Here is a 6,000-nt window from a genome sequence, read left to right as displayed (position 1 = left end):
GTGGGAGGGGAGGGATCCAGTTGTCATCGTCCGCGTTAGTACCAACGACATTGATAAGACTAGAAAGGAGGTTCTGCTGAAAGAATTTGAACAGTTAGGAGCTAAATTAAAAAGCAGAACCTCCAAGGTAATAATCTCAGGATTACTGCCAGAGCCATGGGCAAACTGGCTTGGGTAAATAAAGTCAAGGAGTTATGTGTGTGGCTCAAAGATTGGTGTGGGAGGAATGGGTTTCAGTTCATGGGGCACTGGCACCAGTACAGGGGTAGAAGAGAGCTGTTCTGGTGGGTTGGGCTTCACTTGAACCATGCTGGGACTAGTGTCCTGGTGAATCGAATAACTAGGGCTGTAGAGAGGGCTTTAAACTAAATAGAGGGGGTGAGGGTTCTGGAAAGGGAATACGTAGGCTTACAAAACAAAACGATATGGCAGCCTGGCAGGGCAGCTATTTGGGTAAAATGATAGGGTCATGCGGACTCAAAACGCTAACTCTGTTTCTCTCTCCACAGATGCTGCCAGATCTGCTGAGTTTTTCCAGCATTTTTTGATTTTGTTTCAGGTTTCCAGCATCTACAGTATTTTGCTTTAATTTAGTTGATGATACCCAGAGTGTGACAGGAAGAGAGAGTGCACAAAAACATTTTAAAAAGCAGCAAATATGGTCAAAAGGAGAAAAATGGTAAAAAGGCAAAAGTAGTGGCTCTTTACTTAAATGCACATCGTATTCTGAACAAAATAAATGAATTAACGGCACAAATAGAGGTTAATGGGTATGATCGTGGTTACAAGGAGATCAAAGTTGGGAACTATATATTCAGGGGTATGTGACTTTCGAAAGGACAGGCAGGAAGGAAAGGGTGGTGGGGTAGCTTTGTTAGTACGAGATGGAATGAGCATGGTAGCAAAAGATCTTGAATCGGAAGATGCAGAATCCATATGAGTGGAGATAAGAAATAACAGGTGGAAGAAGACACTGGTGGGAGTAGTCTATATGTCTCCGAACAATAGCTATGCACCTGTAGGACAGAGAGTAAATCGGGAGATAATGAGGGCATGTAAAAAAGGCAGTACATTAATCATGGGTGACTTTAATCTTCATGTAGATTGGGAAAATCAAATTGGCAGAGGTAGCCACAAGCAAGAATTCATAGGGAAAGATTTTTCCATTGGCAAGCGGGGGCAGGGCCCACTGGCTGACGCATAAAATGATGTGGAATGACATCGGGCGGAACTATGGATGTCATCCCGTGTCATTTGCATTTTCAGATTGGCAGCGGCGCAGCCAAAGGCGGGATGAGGGTTCATGAATGAATTAAAAAATTAACATTCACTTTTACATGAAGTCATGTCCATGTCCCAACTCATGTGATATTGTCACATGAGGGGACATGGATGGCAAATGAAATTTTCAAAACAAAAACTTTTTCCCTTTGGGAACCGATCTCCCTGAGGCAGCACTTCATCTCAGGGAGATCGGAGTGCTTCTTTGCGCACATGCTTGAAGGAACGCTCTTCTGCATTTGCCATTCCCCCCCACCCACACAGCGGTACAGTTCCATCACAGCGCTTCCGTGCTGACATCATGCTGGGCGGGCCTTAATTGGCCCATCCATGAAAAACAGCAGCGCGCCCCCAATCGGGAGCGCTGATCGGAGGCTGCCCACCCACGCCTGCTCCCGCACTCCCCCCCCCCCCCCCGACTGGGGAATATTTTATCCATAGAGTGCATTCGGAACAGTTTCCTAGAACAATATGTTGTGGATCCAACCAGAGATCAGGCTATTTTGGATCTGTTAATGTGTAATGAGGCAAGTTTAATAAATGATCTCAGAGTAAAAGGTACCCTAGGAAACAGTGACCATAATATGGTAGAATTTAGCATTCAGTTTGAGAGTTAGAAACTTGGGTCGGAAACAAATGTACTCAACTTAAATAAGGATAATTACAAAGGAATGAGGGCAGAGTTGGCTGGAGTGGACTTTAGGCTTTTAGCAGAAAAAATGGTTGATGAACAATGGCAGACGTTGAAGAAAATAGTTCATGACTCACAGCAAAGATATATCCCAGTGAGGAAGAAGGATTCAAGGAAGGGGATAAACCAACCGTAGTTAACCAAGGGTAGTATTAAATTAAAAGAAAGTACATACAATGTGGCAAAAATTAGTGGTAAGCCAGAGGATTGGGAAAGTTTGAAAAACCAGCAAAAGATGACCAGAAAATAATAAAGAGGGAGAAAATAAACTTTGAGGGTAAACTAGCAAGTAATATAAAAATGGACAGTAAGATCTCTAAATATATAAAAAGGAAGAGAGGGACCAAAGTGAACATAGGCCCCTTACAGAATGAGGCTGGGGAAATTATAATGGGCAACCAGGAAATGGCAGAGGAGTTGAATAAATACTTTGCTTCAGTCTTCAAGGTAAAGGAAACTGATAGCATTCCAATGCTAAATAATCAAGGGGCAAAAGAGGGGAAGGAAATAGATGCAATAACTATCACTAGAGAAAAAGTACTATGGAAACTAATGGGCCTAAAGGCCAATAAGTCCCCTGGACCTGATGGATTGCATCCTAGTATATTGAAGGAAGTAGCTACAGAGATAGTGGATGCACTGGCAGTAATCTTCCAAGAATCCTTAGATTCTAGAAAAGTCCCAGAGGATTGGAGAACTGCCCTTATTCAAAAAGGAGGGAGACAATAAACAAGTAACTATAGGCCAAAACAAAAACAGAATTACCTGGAAAAACTCAGCAGGTCTGGCAGCATCGGCGGAGAAGAAAAGAGTTGACGTTTCGAGTCCTCATGACCCTTCGAAGGGCCAGACCTGCTGAGTTTTTCCAGGTAATTCTGTTTTTGTTTTGGATTTCCAGCATCCGCAGTTTTTTTGTTTTTATAACTATAGCCCACTTAGCTTAACATCTATCATTGTGAAAATGTGAGAGTCTATTCTAAAGGATGTAATAGCAGAGCATTTAGAATTCTACAATCTAATCAAGCAGAGTCAACATGGCTTCATGAAGGGGAAATCATGCCTGACAAATTTATTAGAATTCGTTGAGGAGGTAATTAGCAGGATAGATAAATGGGAGCCAGTAGATGTAATATATTTGGCTTTCCAAAAGACGTTCGGTAAGGTCCCATATGTAAGGCTACTTAATAAGATAGGAGTCCATGGTGTTGAGGGTAGTATATTAGCATGGATAGAGGATTGACTAACTAATAGATGACAGAGAGTTGGGATAAGGGGGTCACTTTCAGGATGGCAACCTGTGGAGTGTCACAGGAATCAGTGCTGGGGCCTCAATTATTTACAATATAAATTAATGATTTAGATGAGGGAAGTGAATGTACTATTGCCAAATTTGCGGATGATACAAAAATAGGTGGGAAGGCAAATGATGAGGACGACACAAGGAGTCTACAGAGGGATATAGACAGGTTAAGTGAGAGGGCAAAAAAGTGGCGGATGGAATATAATGTGGGAAAACGTGAGGTTATGTGAAGAGCTGAATATTATTTAAATGCAGAAAGACTACAGACGGCTACAGCAGAGGGATTTGGGATTCCTTGTGCATGAATTCCAAAAAGCTAACATATAAGTTCAACAGGTAATAAGGAAGATGAATGGAATGTTGGTCTTTATTTCAAAGGGAATGGAGTATAAACATAGGGAAGTCTTGCTAAAACTATACAAGGCACTAGTTAGACCACACCTAGAATACTGTGAACAGTTTTGGCCTCCTTATCTAAGGAAAGATATACTGGCATGGGAGGCAGTCCATAGAAGGTTGACTAGGTTGATTCTGGGTATGGGGGGATTTTCTTATAAGGAGAGGTTGTGTAGTTTGGGCCTGTACTCATTGGAGTTTAGAAGAATGAGAGGCGACCTTATTGAAACATATAAGATTCTTAGGGGGCTTGACTGGGTAGATGCTGAGAGGGTGTTTCACCTTGTGGGAGAGTCTAGGACCAGAGGGCATAATCTCAGAGTAATGGGGCGCCCACTTAAAACAAAGATGAGGAGGAATTTCTTCTCGCAGAGGATAGTTTATCTGTGGAATTCTTTACCGCAGAGGGCTGTAGAGTCTGGGTTGTTAAGTTTATTCAAGGCTGAGATAGACAGATTTTTAATCAGTAAGGGAACCAAGGGTCATGGGGAATAGGCAGGAAAGTGGAGCTGAGGATTATCAGATCAACCATGATCTCATTGAATAGCGGAGCAGACTCGATAGGCTGAATGGCCTACTTCTGCTCCTATGTCTTATGGACAAGTGGCAAGTGATATTCACGCCCTATAAGTGCCAGGCAGTGGCCATTTCCAAAAAGAGAAAATCTAACCGTCACCCCTTGACATATGTTTGTATGTCCAATGGCATTACCATTGCTGAATCCCCCACTATCAACATCCTGGGGTTACCAGAAACTGAACTGGACTAGCCATATAAATACTGTGGCTACAAGAGCAGGTCAGAAGTGAGTAGGTAACTCACCTCCTGTCTCCCCAAAACCTGTCCACCATCTCCAAGGCACAAGCCAGGAATATTCTCTACTTGCATAGATGTTGTTGCAGCTGCAACGACACTCAAGAAACTTGGCACTATCCAGGACAAAGCAGTCCACTTGATTGGCACCCCATCCACAACCATTCGCTCCCTCCACTACCAAAGAACAGTGGTAGCAATATGTACTATCTATAAGATGCACTGCAGAAACTCACCAAGGCTCTTTTGGCAGCACCTTCCAAACCCACAATGGCTGCAATGTAGAAGGACAAGGGCAGATAGATAGGAACACCACCAGCTGGAAGTTCCCCTCCAAGCCACTCATCATCCTGACTTGGAAATATATTGCTGCTCCTTTACTTTCGCTGGGTCAAAATCCTGGAACTCCCTCCCTAACAGCACTGTGGATGTACCTACACCACAGGGACTGCAGCAGTTCAAGAAGGCAGCTCACCGCCACCTTCTCAAGTGCAATTAGGGATGGGCAATAAGTGCTGGCCTAGCCAACGACACCCGCATCTCGTAAATGAAGAAAAAATGTCACAAACTGCCAACACTCCCAGCTATTCAACCATGATCGACACATCGCCCAAACAGATTGCACCAGTTACTGACATACTTCCCCTGTCTTACATGGCAAGCTGCACACAATCAAAGGCAGCAGCAGCTAATCAGTTGGGGTCAGGCATGGTTGCAATTCCTTGTCCCCATGAAGGAGACAGTTACTGATGCCATGAGCCAGTAGTGGGGCTGACAGAATTGAAGATGTTATGCTGGTTCCTAATCTTCCTTCTCAGATCCCACTTCCACCCATCCCACAACCTTTTCTGATTCCCAAGTTTACACATGGTGCAAACATCAACCTCTTGTTTTTGTCCCCTCCTCTCACTGCAACCCTACCATTTGGTCTTTCTCCTTTCAGTTACCCAAGAAACGGGTTAACATTTCACTTAGGTGACCTTTCATCAGAACTCATCATTTCAGAACTAGTGTTTAACCTGAAATGTAACCATTCCTCCCTTCAGAGAGGCAGCTCGACCTGTTGAGTGTTTCCAGCATTTCCTGTTTTCCTTTCAGATTTCCAGCATTTTTAGTGCTTCTCTATAACTTTCTCTTGGTGCAGACATGGGCATTATGGGTTACATTTCATGATCCTTTGTGGCAGGAGGAGCAGGCCATACAATTGGGTTCCTGGAGCCTACCTCACCTGTCCCTGCAGCAATTTTACCAGCAGCTGTGGAGGCATTGCTTGATCCAACCGCCTGTGGGCCAATTGAGACCCTTAAGTAGCCAATTAATGGCTGGGATTTTACCCCCAGTGGGTAGAAATCTAGTATCAATTGTGTAGCTTGCCATGTTTCACTTGGCGTGGCGGTGACAAGGCAAGGGAAGGAGTGCATCCTTTTTGGACCCTCTTTTCGCCATTGGAGGTCCGCCCAAGAATATTTGCCACCTGCGCTGTCCTCCCAGCCCCCCCCACCCAGCCTGCCAGGCTGGC

The sequence above is a fragment of the Carcharodon carcharias genome, chromosome 2, assembly GCF_017639515.1.
Source record: "Carcharodon carcharias isolate sCarCar2 chromosome 2, sCarCar2.pri, whole genome shotgun sequence".
Taxonomy (NCBI): domain Eukaryota; kingdom Metazoa; phylum Chordata; class Chondrichthyes; order Lamniformes; family Lamnidae; genus Carcharodon; species Carcharodon carcharias.
The sequence above is the reverse complement of the archived record's forward strand: the minus strand, read 5'-3'. Positions refer to the sequence as shown.